This window comes from Vipera ursinii, assembly GCF_947247035.1.
Source record: "Vipera ursinii genome assembly, chromosome: 4".
NCBI classification, from domain to species: Eukaryota; Metazoa; Chordata; class Lepidosauria; order Squamata; family Viperidae; genus Vipera; species Vipera ursinii.
Genome location: NC_139514.1, coordinates 118,017,390 through 118,038,154, shown reverse-complemented (window position 1 = coordinate 118,038,154; position 20,765 = coordinate 118,017,390). Strand labels below are relative to the sequence as shown.

General features: G+C 44.7%; 1 protein-coding gene across 1 annotated transcript in view; it reads left to right on the top strand.

The window, feature by feature from the left end:
* Positions 1-7,326: 7,326 nt before the first annotated feature.
* ENOX1 (ecto-NOX disulfide-thiol exchanger 1) overlaps positions 7,327-20,765 on the top strand; it is a gene marked incomplete at its 3' end in the record, with an annotated part of 261,316 nt that continues 247,877 nt past the window's right edge. Inside the window, exon 1 of the mRNA XM_083361308.1 lies at positions 7,327-7,420. The remainder of the gene's footprint in view (positions 7,421-20,765) is intronic.

Below are 20,765 nucleotides of genomic sequence, written 5' to 3'. Positions count from 1 at the left end.
CATGCCACCCCTAGTCCTTTTCATTAAACTAAGGTAAAGGTTCCCCCGCACATGCATGCTAGTCGTTTCCGACTCTAGGGGCCGGTGCTCATCTCCGTTTCAAAGCTGAAGAGCCAGCGCTTGTCCGAGGACGTCTCCGTGGTCATGTGGCTGGCATGACTAGACGCCAAAGGCGCACGGAACGCCGTTACCTTCCCACCGGAGTGGTCCCTATTTTTCTACTTGCATTTTTACGTGCTTTCGAACTGCTAGGTTGGCAGAAGCTGGGACGAGTAACAGGCGCTCGCTCTGCTACGCGGCACTCAGGATTCGACCCGCCAAACTACCGATCTTCTGATCGACAAGCTCAGCGTCCTAACCCACTGAGCCACTGCGTCCCTTTCATTAAACTAGACCTACTCAATTCCTGCAACTGTTCTCCATGTGTTTTAGCCTCCATTCCCCAACATAGCTGTGGGCCCACCATCTTCTCAATCTCCTTTGCCAGTAACTTCCTAGTCAACGTGAGGTTGACCCAATGGTTCAAAATGGACCAGACCTTAAATAACTCGAATATCTCTTGAATAAGTCCCATAAAGACGATGTTTGGATATTCTCTTCGTAGGCGGGATAGTTTTAGTTTGGCCTCCGGCGTCGGTTAGCCTCACAAGATAATAATGTTCTACCATCTGTACGATTGTAGGAAAGAGATTTCTGAAGCAAGTTTTTAAAAATTAACAGAATGTAAATGTTCTGTATTCGGGGGGGGGAAAGGCTTATCAAATATTCAAAAGTAGGTAGGAAAATAATTAGGGACAGTATATTGTAATGGAGAAGGGACGCGGTGGCTCAGTGGGTTAGGACGCTGAGCTTGTCGATCAGAAGGTCGGCAGTTTGGCGGGTCGAATCGCAAGTGCCGTGTAACAGAGTGAGCGCCTGTTCCTCGTCCCAGCTTCTGCCAACCTAGCAGTTCGGAAGCAAGTAAAAATGCAAGTAGAAAAATAGGGACCACTCCGGTGGGAAGGTAACAGCGTTCCGTGCGCCTCTGGCGTCTAGTCATGCCGGCCACATGACCACGGAGACGTCCTCGGACAAGCGCTGGCTCTTCGGCTTCGAAACGGAGATGAGCACCGGCCCCTAGAGTTGGAAACGACTAGCATGCATCTGCGGGGGAACCTTTACCTTTACCTTTATTGTAATGGAGATGGTGGGCTGATGACGCTAACTGAGATAAACAGAGGAGGCCGGGATGAAAGTGTGAACGTGGTTACATAAGCCACACCGTCTCTGCATGCTTGGCTGGTTTCATACAGTTTCTGCCCTCAACAATAGAGTTTTCCTGAGAGAGGCCTCTCTCTGAAAGGCAGTTTCAAGACAGAGCATCATGGCTTGCGTTGACCTTAAATCGTATCCTTATTTTACATTCCTAGTTGGCGTCTCTGCCCTTTTTCTATAATCCGTCTCCGGTGTGTTGCATTAAAGCATGTGGTAGCATTTAATTGTGTTATTATTAATCTCCCGCTTCTTCATAATACGGGAGCCAAATACCGTATTATTTCACGGGAAGATGGGACACGGAGCAGAGAGCGACATAAATTGCTCACAGGCAAGCTATTCTAGAAGACTTACAGGAGAGAGAGACGGAGTATCTCCATGTTATACTTGCATTAAATGTCATTCAGCAATTTGTGCTTGCGGTATCTGTTCTTCTCTACTTGAGGCATATGAATTATTGCTTCAGATAATAAATTCTACATTTCTTCTTCTTTTTTCCCCTGAGGTTGCTGGTTAGGTCTGATTATGCAGCTCTGCTCTGGCCCATCTTCCATCTGATTCTATTTATTGTGAGCAATTCTGAGTTTCTGACTCGTTCTAATCCCTGACTAATTATAGTCCCTATTTCAGGAGGTAGGGGAATACCTTGATACAACCGGTGTTCTTCGAGAAGGCGTAAATAGGATGGATTAGAATTGCTATTACCTGGCTTAATCTGTTCTTCTACACATGTTATCTGGCTTTTCTAAAAATAAATAAAGACTTAAGCAGTGTGGCGCAGGGATTTTAGCTTTGGGCTAGAAACAGGAAGCAAATTCTTTTCTGATGACTGGGAAATCATGTAGCGTGAAGCTGGTGGAGATCACTTTAACTTCCTTTGGGAAAGAGGTTTTCTCTCCAAAGGCAACTGGACTTTCTTGGTTTGGCGTTTCGCTTCTCATCCAAGAAGCTTCTTCAGTTCTGACTGGAGGGTGGAAAATGGAAGGATTCAGGGTGGTGACGGCGTGGTTAGAATGCAGTATTGCAGGCTAGGTCTGCTCATGGCCAGGGATAAGATTGGCTCAGCCTTCCATTCTTCTGAGGACGGTAAAATGAGGACCCAGTTTGTTGGGGGCAAAAGGCTGAGTCTGTAAACTGCTTAGAGAGGGCTGTAGAGAACTGTGAAGCGGTATATAAGTCTAAGTGCTATTGCTATTGCTATCTATTCCTTCCTTCCTTCCTTCTTTCCTTCCTTCCTTCCTTCCTTCCTTCCTTCCTTCCTTCCTTCCTTCCTTCCTTGTGGTTAGAATGCAGTATTACAGGCTGACTCTGCCCACAGTCAGGAGTTCGATCCTGACTGGCTCAAGGTTGCTCAGCCTTCCGAGGTCAGTGAAATGAGGAGCCAGATTGTTGGGGGCAACAGGGTGATATATAAGTGCTATTGCTATCCTTCCTTCCTTCCTTCCTTCCTTCCTTCCTTCCTTCCTTCCTTCCTTCCTTCCTTCCTTCCAGTTAGAATGCAGTATTACAGGCTGACTCTGCCCACAGTCAGGAGTTCGATCCTGACTGGCTCAAGGTTGCTCAGCCTTCCGAGGTCAGTAAAATGAGGAGCCAGATTGTTGGGGGCAACAGGGTGATATATACTGTAAGTCTAAGTGCTATTGCTATCCTTCCTTCCTTCCTTCCTTCCTTCCTTCCTTCCTTCCTTCCTTCCTTCCTTCCTTCCTTCCTTCCTTCCTTCCTTCCCTTGGTGGCACAGTGGATGGAATGCAGCATCGCAAGCTGACTCTGCCCACTGCCAGGAGTTCGATCCTGATCGGCTCAAGGTTGACTCAGCTTTCCATCCTTTTGAGGTCGGTAAAATGAGGATCCAGATCGTTGGGGGGGGGTCAATAGGCTGACTCTGTAAAGCGCTTAGAGAGGGCCGTGAAGCGCTATATACGTCTACGTGTTATTGCTATTGAGTCAGAACTGAAGAAGCTTCTTGGATGAGAAGCCAAACATTTTCAAGGGAAGAAACCAAATCCCGTTGCCTTTTGAAAAGAAACACCCCTTTGAGTCACACTTTGGAAAAATGTCCTGTTTATTCTGAGAACATTATTCCCTAGGGCCTTTTCCCCCCCATGGGCCTTCTCTTTAAGTCATTGAAGCAGCCTAGAACTAAGGAGAAATTTCCTGACAGTGACAACAATTAATCCGTGGAAGGACTTGCCTCCAGAAGTTGTGGGTTGAGGTTTTGAGGTTTTCAAGAAGAGATTAACAGCCATTTGACCAGGGTGGTATAGAGTCTCCTGACTGAGTAGGGGGTTGGACTAGAAGACCTCCAAGGTCCCTTTCCTCTCTTTTATTCTGTATTCTCAATTAATGTTAACTCCTGGTGCTTGCCAAGAGTAATCCCTCTAGTTTTCTCTGCGAGATTCTGGAAGGAGTTTGCAATCTCTCGAAGACATTTGTCAAAGTGATCTCCATTAGCTCATAAAAGCACAAATCCCTTTACAGATTTGGAAAAAGGGATCAATAAACATTCAGTGATCAGGAAAGCAATCTTTCCCCCCAGTGTTCACCAGTAGACTCCTACCAGATGTCTAAACAGTTTAAAAGCACTGAGTCTAGCAAGGAACAGTGCTGTTTTTAAATAAAATTTACACATGTTAGCAAAAGGAAGGTGGGTGTTTTTTTTTTTTAAAAGTTCCCTTTTCTTTTCCGAATATTGACAGTTTAAATTAACCCAATTATTCACTAGTCATATACCTGCTAATAAAAGCTGACAAAATTAATTGAGCATCCGTCACAAATTCAGCCACCAACTAGACATTTCTACTGAGGCTGTAAGGATGGGGGCTGCTGTGCTTTGCACGAGTGTAAAACAAATACTTTCTGATTTCCTTAAAACGCTTTCCATTCCAGCCTGCCATTAATTTAATTACATTTAATTAGTATGGCAATAAAAGAGCCACTGTCTTAATTCCCTAGCCTGTTTCCTGGAATTTTATTCCTCAGAGAAATAGGACGAGTTACTGATGAACAGCTGGATAGGTCTGGGGGACAAGAAAGCCCATCATAACGGATGATATGTCATAGACAAGCCGTGTATCGATCGTAAAATTAACGCCGCTATTAATTACTGCCACCTTTTTCTTCCTGTGACTTACACAACATAAAGCAAACGCTTTTACATTCTTGTTGTTTCAGGCAGCAAACACTGTTCAAAAGTAATCCTTGACTTACACCCATTCATTTAGTGACTGTTCGAAATTACAGTGGCATTGAAAAAAGTGACTGACAGCTGATCCTTGCGCTTGCGACGGTGGCAGCCTCCCCACCGTCATGGGGTCAGGATTCAAGCACTTGGCCACTGGCCTGTATTTAGGATGGTTGTAGAGTCCTATGGTTATGCAAAACCGGTTAAGGCACTGGGTTAGAAAAACCAGAAGGCCATGAGTTCTAGTCCTGCCCTAGGTATGAAAGCTGGTTGGGTGACTTTGAGCCAATCTCCAGGACAGGGTGAGTTCTAGTCCCGCCTTAGGCATGAAAGCCAGCTGGGTGACTGGGCCATTCACCAGGAGACTGTGAGTTCTAGTCCCACCTTAGGCGTGAAAGCCAATTGGGTGACTTTGGCCCAATCACCAGGAGACTGTGAGTTCTAGTCCCACCTTAGGCATGAAAGCCAGCTGGGTGACTGGGCCAATCACCAGGAGACTGTGAGTTCTAGTCCTCCCTTAGGCATGAAAGCCAGTTTCGTGACTGAGCCATTCACCAGGAGACTGTGAGTTCTAGTCCCGCCTTAGGCGTGAAAGCCAGCTGGGTGACTGGGCTATTCACCAGGAGACTGAGTTCTAGTCCCGCCTTAGCCATGAAAGCCAGCTGGGTGACTTTGGGCCAATCACCAGGAGACTGAGAGTTCTAGTCCCGCCTTAGGCACGAAAGCCAGTTGGGTGACTTTGGGCCACTCCCTCTCTTCAGCCCAACCCACCTCACAGGACTGTTGTTGTGGGGGAAAATAGGAGGAGGAAGGAGTATGAGATAGGTTCACTGCTGTCAGTTATTTGCAAAAACAATAAAGGGATATAAAACAACTCTTGACCATTGCGGAGGGCCATTGGTCCCAGGATCAAAATTCGGATGCCTGGCAACTGGCGTGTATTCATGATGCCATCGCAATGTCCCGGGGTCATGTGAACTTCATCTGCAGTCTTCCCAGCTAGCTTGCAACCAGCACAATCGAGGGGGGAAGTCGGTCCACTTATTTATCCACCATTTTATTTACTTAACCACTGCAGTGATTCGCCGAACAAATTGCAGCGCAAAATGTCATAAAACGAGGGATAACTCTGTGACCCACAGCCTCGGCTAGTCACGTAAACTCTGGTCCCAATTGTGTATTAAAAGCCCAAAACTACTCTACTGAAATCGGATCGTTACTAACAGGGCTTTTTTTTGTCATAGAATGCTCAGAACGGAGTTCCGGCACCTTTTTTGGATGGAACCTTGTAGGGTAGGCAAGGCGGGTTGTATGGCATGTGTGAGTTCCGGCACCTTTTGCTTTTACAAAAAAAGCATTGGTTACTAATATTAGTATAGCCTTTCTCTATAATCCGCATGTAGTCACTGATATATTTTGCTGCAAACGCCACTCTTTCTGGCAAGGCCAATAGCTGGGCCTCTTGGATTGGTGCAATTGTCAATTTATTTGTGAAATACTAATGGAGTAATTTTAATTGGGGAAGGAATGAGTAGTGCTTTATAATTGAAAACGCCCTTGCTTATTTTGAGCAACCAGCCTGGTTCATTCTGTAGGGAATGACAGCGTTGAAAGAATTTTTCCATCCCTCTGAAGGGCACCATATTAGAATTTAATCAATAAAATCTGTCATTCTCGTTTCCCCAAGGAATGAGCCTTGGTCATCTATAAAGGCATTTAAGCTGATTTTTTTTCAACGGAAAGGCCTGCTTTGGTACATGAAACTCGTGGGGGGTTAAAGGAATTTATCCTAAATGAATAATTGCCAAGATTAGTGTAAGAACAGTGAGCAAAAGCCCAGGGCGTTAGCATGTTATTGCATTCTGCCATCCCGCCCCAGAGTTTCATTACATTTTCTTCTCCACTGGCAAATATTGTCAGGATATCTTAAAAGTGATCCAGCATTGCCATTCAGTTAGCCTAATTTGTTTATCCAAAAGAATAATAATAAAAAAAATAGCCCTTGTGTAATTTGCATCTCAATTTGCCTGACTTTGGATCGTGGTAGATCAGAGGTGATTTCCCCCAAAAAAATAAAAATAAAAATCTGTTTACGGCTGCAGGGTTGATGTGGTATTGTATAAAAATGCGGGAAATGCAATTACCCAGCTTAGGGACCGAAGAGAAGTGTGTGTGTGTGTGTGTGTGTGTGTGTGTGTGTAATAAAATAAATAAATAAAACCAGAGAACTGGGAAGTTAATTTTATTCCGGTCATGAGAATGCTCAAAGGGAGTTGAGTTGTGTGTTTGCTTTGGCTCTGGTGGGTTTCGCCCCTCAATAAATATGGAATTCATGTCTCATATGCTGCAACCTGTTTTGTGGACCTCTTGGGAAATAGCACACGATTACGTGATGAGTTTGAAATTAATCCAAGTCTCCTTTATGCTCGGTCACTCTCCATTATTGTTTCTCTTTCTGCTGAAAATGGACGGGAGACACCTTAGCGAAGGCATTTCCCATAAAACCATTGCATTTTTTTTGAGCAAAAGAGCACTTATTCATATTATAGAGAATAACCAAAAAACTCTCAAACATCCCTGAGATCTACTTTATAAAAAAATCACAGGAAATAATCTAGGTTTATTATTATTATTATTATTATTCTTTTTTTTTAATATGGCCTTATGACCACATTGGTTAACTTTTGTATAACACCACTTCCTGGTACTTATCTTTTATAACTTATCCCAAAGAAATGTTTTTCCCCCCCTTCATTCTTTTGAATGCGTTGGGCTTTTTAAGGAGAAACTGATGCCAAAGATTCTGGTATAAATGTAGGATGTGGCATCTATCTCTGGATAGCTATAGCTGGATTTTCTTTGGAAAAAAATAAATCTATTATTTTTATTTTCAGAAATCTTGGATGGCTGCTTTGGTTGAACGCCGAAACTTGATTTGCTGAAATTTGCTGACAAAAAAAATCAACTGAAGAAGATCGTTGAAAAGTAAGACAGCCGTGGGTTGGGTTCCCCCCCCCCTTTCTCTGGGAAAATGTATAGAATTGTAATCATGTTTTAAACGAATAATTTACGGTGATCAAAACAATGGTTGCTAGAAATAAATGAACAGACGTTTTGAAGCGCAGTCGTCTGAATTTGGAGTGCGCTGTGTGTGTGTGTGTGTGTTTGTGTGTATTTACTTCTTCATTTTTATGGCTCAGCAGATGGCATCTGGAAATGCGTAGTACTATGGGGGATTTGTAAAAAATAAGTACTTGGGAGATTCTAAGAAGTTATCCTGGCTTTTAAGTTTTGCACGCACAGATAGTCCTCCGCTTACAACGGCGCATTTAGTGACTGTTTGAAGTTACAACAGCACTGAAAAAAGTGACTTATAATAGCCATTTTTCACACTTATGTCCTTTGCGGCATCCCCAGGGTCACATGATCAGAACTTAGAGGCTTGGCAACTGGCATGTCCTTATGATGGTTGCAGAGGCCCGGGGTCATGCGATCCCATTTTGCGACCTTCTGACAAGCAAAGGATTTGCTTAACAACCAGGTTACTCACTTAACGACTGCAGTGATTCACTACTACTACAACTGTGGCAAGGATGGTCGTAAGATGGAACAAAAGAACTGTCTCGCTTAGCAAGAGAAATGTTGGGCTCAGTTGGGGTCGTAAGTTGAGGACTACCTGTCAAGACTGATTTGCCCTTTCCCCAACATGCTCTCCTTTGCTCACAGCTCGACAAGATTTGGGTATGCAAAGGTGGGAGGGGTGGTATCTAGGCAATGGGTGAGAGCTGGATGCGGATAAGGCCAAGGTCATTAACTCAGGTGCTTGATGGAGAGGTAGACTTTTCCTGTCACAAGAAGAAGTATTACTATTGGAGAATGGGAACACCCGGTGGGTGGGAGCGAGGGGATCTGTTCTTTATTTAAGTAAGCTTTCAAGCGGGAAAACCAGAGCTGGTTTCGCTTCTTCTGGGCCAATGTAAATTTTCAGTAAAGTATTATACTCTTGGTAAAATCATGTCCCAGGCGCTTCTTTTTCTAGAAATGCCAATGGGACAGTTGACAGTTGTATTGTCTTTTCTCTACTTGAGGAAGTTAATTTAGTCACTTTTGCGAGCTCCGTCATCTTCATCGACCTTTCCCCGTCCGAGTAGTGTCAAATCTGTTCACTTTTCGGCGAATAATGCCGGTACTGCTCAAATTGTCCACAACGTTACTGCAACCGTCATGTATAAGAAACAAATTTCCACAACCTTTTTTTCTACTTACCTCTCCGTTCTAGATCCCTCCCCCCCCCAAAAAAAACCCACCCCCTCTCTGGTTTCACTTCCATTTTAATCTTTAAAATCTTCTGAATTAATGATAACGTGGGTCTTTTGAAAGTCCTGCAGCAATATTTGTGCATTTATTACACCTCCCTGTAGTATGTACTAATCCCTGCTGTCCAGGATTGGCAGCCAAGCTGTGATTTTAAGGCGATTGTGACATTCAAATGTGTTCTTCACCTCTGTCGTGCTTGCTGTAACAAGATAGTGTTGTTGTGGGTCTGCCTTTGTGGAATCACCAAATGGGAAGGCAGCTCAGTGGCCATAATCATTTATTCCAATCAAGTGAATGTACTGTGGGGTTTTGTTGTTGTTGTGTTTTAGCTGTGTGGTTCTGAGATGGGCCGACCTAATTTTCTTCCACTGAGCTTCACTTTCACTAAAAAAAGGAGAGAGTTGTGTTGATGGATGTGTCTTCAGCGCAGCTAACTCTAACTGGGGCTCCTTGAGTTTGATCGGCTGTGTGTGGTTGTGTGTACGTTTCCCCCCCCACCCTACCCCCCCCCCACACACTTTGGCAGTCTTGCAAGGCAGCCAAAGTGCATTCAGGGAAGGGCAGGGAGAGAGAAGGGAAAGGTCGAAATTAATGATCTGCTTGGAAAAGCCACGGATATTTTTAGTCGTAAATGGCCTTCGGAGGCCTTTAGACTGCCCTAAGCAAAGTGGAAACCTGCCAAAAGAAGTCACAGGTCCAATCAGATTCAGGGTTGCAGAATGTACGTGTGTGTGTGTGTGTGTATTACATGCATGTTACATGTATGTTACATGTGGTTCTTCGCACCGCTCGTAGCTGTAGTGTTGATATTTATATTTATGTATAGTTGCATGCGTACGTACGTATGCCTGCATGTCAATGTGCAAAAAAAATTGAACAGCTTAATGGATGCTACAGTCATTCACCGCCCTGAGTCCTTCGGGAGAAGGGCGGTATAGAAATCAAATTATTAAATTATTATTAAATTTAGTCTAGTGGGGCTTTATTTATTTATTTATTCATTTATTTACTCACTCACTCACTCATTCAATTTCTGTATCTACCCCTCACAGTCTGCTTTGCCCTGGGTGGCAGACAATATCGCAACAGTGAAAACCATAAAAATTAAAAAAGTATACACGGACGATGGAGAATTATATTATTTTTATTTGCTTTCCCCCCCCCCCCAGTCAACTTTTGAAAAAATAGTGAGCGATGACTCTTCTCCTCCTCCTGTTCTTCCTCCCCCTCCTTCTCTTCCCCCTCCCCTCCTCGCTCCCCCTCCCTCTCTCTCCCTCCTCTTCCTCCTCTCCCTCCTCCTCCTCCCTTGCCCCTCCCTCCCTCTCCCTCTCTCTCCCTCGCCCCGTAAAAATTAAAAAGGTATGCATGGATGATTGAGAATTATATTATTTTTATTTGCTTCCCCCCCCCGTCAACTTTTGAAAAAATAGTGAGTGATGACTCTTCTTCTCCTCCTCCTCTTCCTCCCCCTCCTCCCCCTCCCTCCTCTTCCTCCTCTCCCTCTCTCCTCCTCCCCTGCCTCTCCCTCTCTCTCTCCCTCGCCCTGTCCCTCCTCCTCCTCCTCTCCGTCCCCCTCTCACAGCCTCTCCCTCCTCCACCACCTCCTCCTGTCCACCACTCTCTCTCCCTCTCCCCCCTCCTCTCCTCTCCCCTGCCCTTGCTCTTCCCTCTCTCTACCTTTCCCTTCTCTTCCCCCAACCCCTTTCTCTCTCTCTCCCTTTCCCTCCTCCTCCCTCTCCCTCCTCCTCCTCCCCTGCCCCTCCCACTGTCTCCCCCACCCTGTCCCTCCTCCTCCTCCTCCTCTCTCCTCTCCGTCTGCCTCCTCCCCCTGCCTCTCCCTCTCTCTCTCCCTTTCCCTCCCCCTCCCCCTCTCTCCTCTGTGGCAACCCCTGAGATACTGGAACACGGCTATTCCTCTTCTCTGCTTGCTTGTGAGGAGTGCAAGAGACCCTCGTGTGTTCAGGCACATCCCCCATTAAAGGCTAACAAATTTATCTCCGTTAAACCTCTGGGGCACACCCGTGATTGCTGCTCACTCGTCGTCAAACTAATTAAGGCTAATAATGCTGGATCATCTCCTTTTCAAGTGGGATGGGAAAAAAATATTTGTGTGGTGTCAGGTGTTGTCATTTAACAAAATAAATAAATAATCACGGAAATAACGGAATTGGAAGGGACCTTCAAGGTCTTCTATCTAGTCCAACTTCCTGCTCAAGCAGGAGACACAATATTATTCCAGGCAAATGGTTGCCCAGTCTCTTCTTCAAAACCTCCATTGGTAGATCACCCACAACTTCTGGAGGCAACTTCTGTCCCACTAATTAAATGTTCCCACCGTCAGGAAATTCCTCCTTAGTTCCGGGTTGCTTCTCTCCTTGGTTGGTTTCCATCCGTTGCTTCTTGTCCTGCCTTCAGCCGCTTTGGAGAAGAGCTTGGCTCCCTCTTCTTTGGGGCAGCCCCTTAGAGATTGGAAGTGTGCTATCATGTCATCCCCTGGTCCTTCTCTTCATTAGGCTAGACATTCCCAATTCCAGCAACCGTTCTTTGCATGTTTTAGCCTCCAGTCCCTTCATCATCTTTGTTGCTCTTCTCTGGGATCTTGTATAGTGCCAATCATTGTGATTTATTTGAAATTTATTTATTTCCTGCCAGACCATTTGTCCCTATTTAATAGCACAACCAATAACAGTACTTATATCCCGCTTCACAGTGCTTCCAAGCCCTCTCTAAGTGGTTTACAAAGTCAGCCTTTTGCCCCCAACAATTTCCATCCTCTTCTTACTGACCTTGGAGGAAGGCTGAGTCAATCTTGAGCTGGTCAGGATCGAACTGCTGGCGGTGGGCAGAGTCAGCCTGCAATATGGCATTCAAACCACTACACCACCATGGATGGATGGATGGATGGAAGGAACGGAGGAAAAAAGGGAGGGAAGGCAGGGAGGGGTGATAGCAATAGCTCTTAGACTTATATACCGCTTCACAGTGCTTCCAAGCCCTCTCTAAGTGGTTTACAGAGTCAGCCTGTTGTCCCCCAACAATCTGGGTCCTCATTTTACCAACCTTGGAATGATGGAAGGCTGAGTCAACCTTGAGCCGGTCAGGATCGAACTCCTGGCTGTGGGCAGAGTTAAGTGGCAATACTGCATTCTAACCACTGCCCCACCACGGACGGATGGAAGGAAGGAAGGAGGGAGGGAGGGGCAATAGCAATAGCTCTTAGACTTATATACCACTTCCCAGTGCTTTACAGCCCTCTCTAAGCGGTTTACAGAGTCAGCCTATTGTCCCCCACCATCTAGGTCCTCATTTTATCGACCTCGGGAAGACGGAAGGCTGAGTCCACTTTGAGCCGGTCAGGAGCGAACTGCTGGCAATGGGCAGAGTTTGCCTGCAATACCGCATTCCAGCCACTGTGCCACTGGGGCTCTTAACATGAGGGACAATTCCCTGTCTTCTTTGCAATTGCGTATTTATTGTGAACGTCTTCCATCTTTTCTTTCTCTTTCGTGAGCAAATGCATCTTTCAAAAAGGGAAGAAGATCCCTTGTTGTGGGGGGGGGGAGGGGAACCCTTTTCCTATTTTAGAATATTTAGCATTGTAATTTTTTTTTTAAAAAAGCAGGTCATTTAAATGCTTACTGAAAATGGAAATGGAAAAAAAAATGTTTTCTCTTTTTAAGAATGCTTACCGTTTGTTCTGTGCTTATGCAGAACTTTGGAAAGGGATTAAATTAAGGTTCTGGAGGTTGGTTCTCTCCAGTGGCGTAATGTGGGGGGGTGCAGGGGGGGCCGGCCACACCGGGCGCAACATCTGGGGGGGCGCGCTCGCACTGAGCTGCTCAGGGAGCCCCAAGGGCTGCACAGAGTTGGCTTGGCTCCGCTCTTGAGCTGCTCTTTCTTGCAAAGCGAAATGAGTCCGGCAGGTGAGATGGGCGGCCACATAAACTGAATAAAATAAATAGAAGCGGCCAACTCTCCGCCCAGGCTCAGGCCAACCGCAAGCGCCCCGCAGGCGCCCCGGCAGGCTTGGCCGAGCGAAGACGGACCCGCTGGCCGGCCGGCCTAGCTTCGTGCACATGCGTGGCTTTATTTAGCGGGGCTCACGTGCGAGCTTGAATGCAGCAGCTCTTGCAGGTCGGAGCCCCGCCCAGCCGCCCTCGAGAGGGACCCGGAAGCATCCCGCATGCGCGCGACTCTTCTTGGAAAGTCTACGCCGCTGCGGGGCGCGTCTTTTCAGCGGTGCCGTGACGTCACCGCCCGCCCGCCCCTCTATTTCCGCTTCCGGTTGCCTTGCCCCGCCCCGGGTGCTGACAACCCATGCTACGCCACTGGTTCTCTCCCTGCCTCCCCTCCACGCACAGAGATAAGTCAGAGCTCCGCAAGTGATCAACTGTGTACGGCTGGACTGGGATTTAGATCACGGGACCCTTTTTCCTCTGCAATTGGAAGATGCTTCTTCTTTGCTCCGGCAATTACCCTACTGAGAACTGTTTCCTGCTCAGAAAGGAATGTGAAACATCTCTCAAAAAAATCACTTCAGGGAGAAGGAAAGTCCAAGTGAGATACGTCTCTCTCCCTGTTTCACCCGGATACGGAGACTGCGAAGAAGAAGGAAAGCAAAATCTGGGAATGCCTTCCATTTTTGTTATGCTCCTTGAATTTTATTTATTAATTATTTATTAATTTAATTTGTATACCACCCTTCTCCCGAAGGACTCAGGGCGGTGAACAGGGCAATACATATTAAAAAACAAGATACAAAAATTAAAAATTATTAAAACGTAATTAAACAGCAATGCCCGTAATAAATTAGTACAGATTAAAAGGTTAAGATCAATTTATAAAACCCAACTCCATCCCATCAGGCCAGGCCGGCTTGTTCAAAAAGGTGGGTTTTAAGATCGCGCCGGAAGGAGCGGAGATCGGGTGCCATCCGGAGCTCGACCGGAAGATGTTGAGAATGGATCAGCCCACGGTCCTCGGTTGACTTGGCGAAGGGAACAACTGCAACCTCGTTATGGCGGAATCTCTGGGGAAGCGAAAGGAAATCGGTCTTCAGATTACTTTTCACGCTCCTCAATGAGGTACAAAACCTGGAGGGAGAAACAGGGTCCCCCTCAGAGCAGGTGGGGGTTGTAATGGATTCTCGTTCTGTCTTGGTTTTGGGTGCCTTTAAGAAAATATCTCAAGGAAACAAACATTTTCTGCTTGGCAGCCTATTCTTCATATGCTTTCCTGGGGAGCCGAGCATACTACATCACTTTTGAATGTATCTTCTGTTGGAAAAATTGAATTTCCCAGAATGAGGATTGATTTGTTTGTAAATTCCAAACAGTACTACAGCGCTAGGAATTGGCAATTTTTATCACCTGTATTTTTTATATGTATCTGATATATAAATCTCTGAAAATGCAGAGAGAAATCTGGTGATTTTTAAAAATACCTTCCCCCCTGCTCCCTCTCTCTCTCTCCTTAAGTTGTCAACTAGCAAGTTTGTTCGGCAGCAGACCTACACAACACGAAATCAAAATCAAGATGATTGACAATTTAAAATATCACTTAAAAGGAAAATTAAAATAAGCTTATACAGATTTGTTGATTAAAGACCTACTCAAGTAGATGAGTTATAGAGTCCCTTTTGAAAGATCCATCCTTTGATATCTTGAGACACATTAAGCTGGAAATATAATATTATTTTAATCCACCGTGGCCTTTGACAAGGCAGAAAGAATTCAAACGAATAAATCATACAGTATGTAATCTGATGGGTGTTTCATTGTAGCAGTCACACCCCGGGTGTTCCAGAACAGAGGTCGGTGCTAGAAACATCATGTGATCCCATTAGTCTCAATGTTGTGGTTTAGAAAGACTGCTGTCACAGGAAGATTTAATTGAGGGATTTAGAGAAAGAGGTTTCTGCAGGAGAAGGAGAGGCAGAATCGGGGGCGGAGTCAAAAGAGGAATCACCCTAGAATCCTTATGTAGATGCAAGCAAACCAAATTTCCTTGAATTCCACCGACTCTTAAGTCCAAGTAGGTGCTAACGGTTTGTTGAGTATATTCTGGTGCAAAGGGTTTTAGCAATAAAGTGACCTTCACGTGTGAACCTGTTCTTTTGTGCCATAATAATAATAATAATAATAACAACAACAGTAACAACAACTGCATACAAAGTCAAAATCGAGAAGACAGCAACAGACAGTCAGTGCCGCCTATGCAAAGAAGCTGAAGAAACAGTGGACCACCTGGTAAGCTGCTGCAAGAAGATCACACAGACTGACTACAAGCAGCGGCATGACAAAGTAGCAACAATGGTGCATTGGAAGATCTGCAGGAAATATCATTTGCCTGTAAGCAAGAACTGGTGGGATCACAAAATAGAGAAAGTCATAGAAAATGATAAAATTAAACTGCTCCGGGACTTCAAAATTCAAACAGACAAGCACCTGCCACATACCACCCCAGACTTAACAATTGTCGATAAGAAAGACAAAAAAGTCTGGATAGTGGACGTGGCAGTGCCTGGAGGCAGCAGAAAAGACGAGAAAGAACTGGAGAAGATAACAAAATACAAAGACCTACAAATAGACATAGAAAGACTGTGGCAAAGACAAGCAAGGGGAGAATCAATAGTAATAGGCGCCCTGGGTGCCATCCCAAAACAACTGGAGCACCACTTGAACACCATCATCGGCATTGACAAATCCGCCATTAGTCAATTGCAAAAGGCGGCCTTACTAGGAACTGCTTCCATCCTGCGACGATATCTGTAATTCCACCAAACATCCACATCTGCCTATCCCAGGGAGGGCAATCTAAGGAACTTGATTTTAGGCAAATCTGAATCAGCTGATGACGTCGTTGATCGTGTAATAATTGGAAAATACTGTTGTTTTGGGCATTCTGGAGGCCTTCTGCTCATGGCAAAATCTGAGAGACAGTTTAAAGCTGCATTTAAGGACATTCTCCCCTCAGATTATATTTCGGGGTGGAATGGGGCTGTAGACCCAAATGAGGCTAGAGGAACACATACAGGTAAGAACTGCAGCGGAGAAGGCCGTTTTTGGAGACATCACGTCTTAAATCTGCTGGTCATACAGACACTTGGAGCTAATGGGGGATTGGAGTGGGTTATGCTTCTCAAGCAAACGGCCACCGAACATTCTTCAAGAGTCTGCCTTGCTTCTTATACCAGCTTGACCGAAAAATAAAGAACAGTAGTTCTACTCAACCGAATAACAGAATTGGAAGGGACCTTGGAGGTCTTCTAGTCCAACCTATACCATTCCAGACTTTTCCAGTCCAGTCTTTTCTTAAAAACCTCCAGTGTTGGAGCATTCACAGCTTCTGGAGATAAATTGTTCTGCTGATTAATTGTTCTCACTGTCAGGAAGTTTCTCCTTAGTTCTACATTGCTTCTCTTGATGAGTTTCCATCCGTTGCTTCTTGTCCTGCCTTCGGGCGCTTTGGAGAATAGCTTGACTCCCTCTTCTTTGGGGCAACCCCTGAGATACTGGAAGACATCATGCCATCATGTCACACCTTCTCTTAATTACCCTGTTCCTGCAACCGTTCTTCATTTGTTTTAGCCTCCAGTCCCCTGATCATCTTTGTTGCTCTTCTCTGCACTCTTTCCAGAGTCTCAACATCCTTTTTAATTCAGTTTACCTAATTCAGTTTTAGTCTACAGGCACTTTCTCTTGGTACCTTGGTCATGCTCGCCTCCCTTCCCTTCCCAGAGTTGTTCTGAGAATTTGAGGCCGACAGCTGTTGCGATGACCTAGCCAGGCAAGATTTTAACGTGGGTGTGACACAGGCCGGGAGAGACTCATGCAAATGTACTCTGGGCTGTTTGTCTTGGCAGGCAAGGAAAGGCCCACAGTAGCCATCAGGAGATATTCACAGATGCTCTCAAAACAACAACAACAACACACACACAATGTAATAACTATCAAGACTGGATCCAATGACACAAACAGGCCTGGCAAGTCCCAGACTTTCTGCCCTGCTGCCACTCTTGTGAAGCGTTTGTTGGGCTGTCTGAGAAAAGGCTTAAATGTTAGCTGTCTGAATTTCTCCCGGCTCTCTCCCCCAAGTGTAAAGGTAATCAGATCAGGAAGTGAGCGGTATACTGATTAGGCACGGGGAAAATGCGCTCTGTTTTCTGGGTGTTCGAACGTGTCTTGGGAGAAAAGGCAGACACCTTCAACTGGGACAATGGTGGCTCCTGTCGTGCCTTCACCTGCTTTGTGAATGACGGCGGGAGCATTGAAGTAACCGGCTCGTGTTCATCTTTGGAAAAAGGGCTTTGCTAGCAGATTTTATTTTATTTTATTTTATTGTTTTACTTTATCTTATTTTACTTTATTTTATTGTTTTACTTTATTTTATTTTATTTTATTTTATTATTTTATTTTATTTTATTTTATTTTATTTTATTATTTTATTTTTTTTTATTTTTTTTATTTTATTTTATTTTATTTTATTTTATTTTATTTTATTTTATTTTATTATTCTTATCCTTATCCTTAGCCTTAGCCTTATCCTTGCCTTGCTTTGCCTTATCTCATCTCATCTCATTTCATCTCCTTATGTCATCTTTTCTTCTTTTCTTTTCTTTTCTTTTCTTTTCTTCTTTTCTTTTCTTTTCTTTTCTTTTCTTTTCTTTTCTTTTCTTTTCTTTTCTTTTCTTTTCTTTTCTTTTCTTTTCTTTTCTTTTCTTTTCTTTTCTTTTCTTTTCCTTTGCCTTCCCATCCCATCCCATCTTCTTATCTTATCTTATCTTGTCTTGTCTTGTCTTGTCTTGTCTTGTCTTATCATTTTATTTTACTATTTATTTCAGAAAATTTATACAGCTACCCAATTCACTCTCAGCGGCTTACAAAGGCCTGTGTAAAATATTTGCACGTTCAAGTGATTTACAAAAGGACTCCTCCTCTCTATCCTTGCGAGAGTCTTGCTAGTGGAGAATTCAGGGGTCCCCAAACTCGGCGTCTTTAAGACTTGTGAACTTCAACTCCCAGAATTCCCCTGGAGAATTTTCCTGGGAGTTGAAGTTCACAAGACTTATAAGTTGCCAAATTTGGAGACCCCTGCCCTTAAAGGAAAAAGAGAGAAGGGAATGTAGATTATTCCTCCAGAATGGGAATTAAATTCAAGCTAGTCAAGTCCTTCGTATCGTAATATTAGGGGATCTTTCCATAAAGATTGAATATCGCTTGTCTCAACCCCAGGAGCAATAAAGGCAGTCCTTGACTTACGACAACTGAGTCCCAAATTTCTGTTATTAAGTGAGACATTTTTAAAGTGAATTTTGCCCCATTTTATGACCCTTTTTACTCCAGTTGTTAAGTGAATCACAGCAATTGCTAGTGACGAGTTGTTAAGTAAAGCTTCCCCGCTGACTTTGCTTGTCGGACGTTCGAAAAAGGGGATCACATGACTCTGGGACCCTGAAACCGTCGTAAGTCCCTGCCAGTTGCCGAGCCTCTGAGTTTTGATCATGTGACCTCAGGGACGCTACAACGGTCATAAGTGTGAAAAACGGTCATAGGTCACTTTTTTTCAATGCCGTTGTAACTTTGAACGGTCACTAGAGGAACTGTTGTAAGGTCCACCTGTAATTGTGTCTTACTTCTGAGAGTGGTGGTACCACAAGCCTATTGTGCCGGCCAGAGGCTGTGCAGACCAACAATTGTGGTAGGCTTTTAAGTTAGGCTCTGAATTAGGCTACTGAATGGGGAGGGCCTCTCCTGTGTCTCATGAAGGACCTTTATTTTATTTATTTATTTATTTATTTATTTTGCAATATCTTTGAAGCGATATAAAATCTGGTAGCTTTTAAAAAACGTTCCGTTCTGATTTTAATTGGGATATATTAAGCCAGTAACAAGATGGCTTTTCAGAAACCATCTGGCAGGGGGACACCCCGTTCTTCCTTGGACATCTGTTTCGTGGCAAGGAAGGGGGAGACGCCGGGACACAGGCGATGATGCACAGCAATGGTGCCGAGTTCAAACTGGGAAATAATTGAGAAGAATTTGGAGAGGAAGGAGAAGAAGAATGCTGGAATGGGATATGCAAACAATCTTCTTCTTCTTCTTCTTCTTCTTCTTCTTCTTCTTCTTCTTCTTCTTCTTCTTCTTCTTCTTCTTCTCCTCCTCCTCCTCCTCCTCCTCCTCCTCCTCCTCTTCCTCCCTGTAAGCCCTACTTCCTTCTAGAACTGATGATGTTCCCTAGTTGGGTCATGAAATGTCTGCAAGAAACAAACCAACTCAGAGAGCACCAAGGACCCCACAGTCCTCTTCCTCCTCCTTCTCCTCCTCTTCTTCTTCCTCCTCCTCCTCCTCTTCCTCCTCCTCCTCCTCCTCCTCCTCCTCCTCCTCCTCCTCCTCCTCCTCCCTTCTAGAACAGATGATGTTCCCTAGTTGTATCATGACATGTCTTCCAGACAACAACCCAAGTCAGAGAGCACGACAGATCCCACAGTCATCTTCTTCCTCCTCTTCCTCCTCTTCCCTTCACGTTACACAATCTAGAAATAAGTTGACAATTGCCCATCCAACATTGCCCAATCCACAAGGTTTTATCTTCCATGTCCCCCCCCCCCACCCGATGAACAAAGTAGTTGTCTGACCGCACAGTTCTGCCCTAGGAAAGTATTGTTTCCTAGAGTGAGCTGGTTGTTTCTTGGCCTCATATGTCTCTCCGGGCCATAATACACTGTTGTGACAGCTTCTTTTGCTCTCCCAAGATGTCTCTAGAGTTGTCTGATAAGTCCCTGTGACAGCCTTTTGGGCCATGTCTAGAAAGAACTCTGCATTTTTTTTAACATACTGTATGCCTTCGCAGTGCTGGGGTCAGTATAGAGCAGCGTTTCCCAACCTTAGGAACTTGAAGATGCGTGGACTTCAACTCCCAGAATTCCCCAGCCAGCATAGCTGGCTGGGGAATTCTGGGAGTTGAAGTCCACGCATCTTCAAGTTCCTAAGGTTGGGAAACGCTGGTATAGAGAAGTGACCTTTAAAGAAACACAGGAGAGCTGCGACTTAAGCCAAGAGGGCCGAAATCATCTTTAAGTCCTGGGAAGCAGGATAATCTTCAGAGGTGCCTCCCTGATGTACAGGAGAAGGTTGGGATAACTCTTTCCTGATGCATTTTTTTTTAGTATTAAACTCCTAGGCTGCCCACCTCGCCGAGGTGACTCTAGGCTTCCCCTGGTGATTACAAAAGAGCAGAGAAGAGATTCAATTAGACCAAAAAAATATGCATTAAATCACCCCAGGAAAGCAGTTTTATTTATTGCAGCGGTGATAAATATTTCAATGCCGTTTCATCGCCCCGTGAAGCGGTCTGCAGGTCCACTGCATCTTCTGCTGCTGCTTGGACAGCTAAAGATAATTTGTGTAGTCCTCGACTTACGACTGGTTCAAAGTTCTGACAGACACACCTGGGGTACTTATGACCCAGATTTGAAGTTCTAATGGTTGCTCCCCCCTGTAGTCATATGACTGATTTATTTCGGTGCTCGTCCTGGGCCATATCTTATCTGTCTGTGTGTCTGTCTGTCTATTATAAATCTATCATCTACCTTTTTATGATCTGCCTGCCTGCCTGCCTGCCTGCCTCTCTCTCTCTCTCTCTCTCCCACCTATGTCTGTCTACCTACCTACCTACCTACTTGTCTGTCTGTCTGTCTGTCTGTCTGTCTCTCTCTCTATCCATCCATCCATCTGTATGTATGTCCATCCATCTATCCATCCATCTACCCACCCTTCTGTCTATCTATCTGTCTGTCTGTCTGTCTGTCTGTCTGTCTGTCTATCTATACGTCTATCCATCTGTCTGTCTGTCTGTCCATCCATCCATCCACCCACCCACCCACCCACCCACCCACTCACCTGTCTGTCTGTCTATCTTCTTTCTTTCTTTCTTTCTTTCTTTCTTTCTTTCTTTCTTTCTTTCTTTCTTTCTTTCTTTCTTTCTTTCTTTCTTTCTTTCTTTCTTTCTTTCT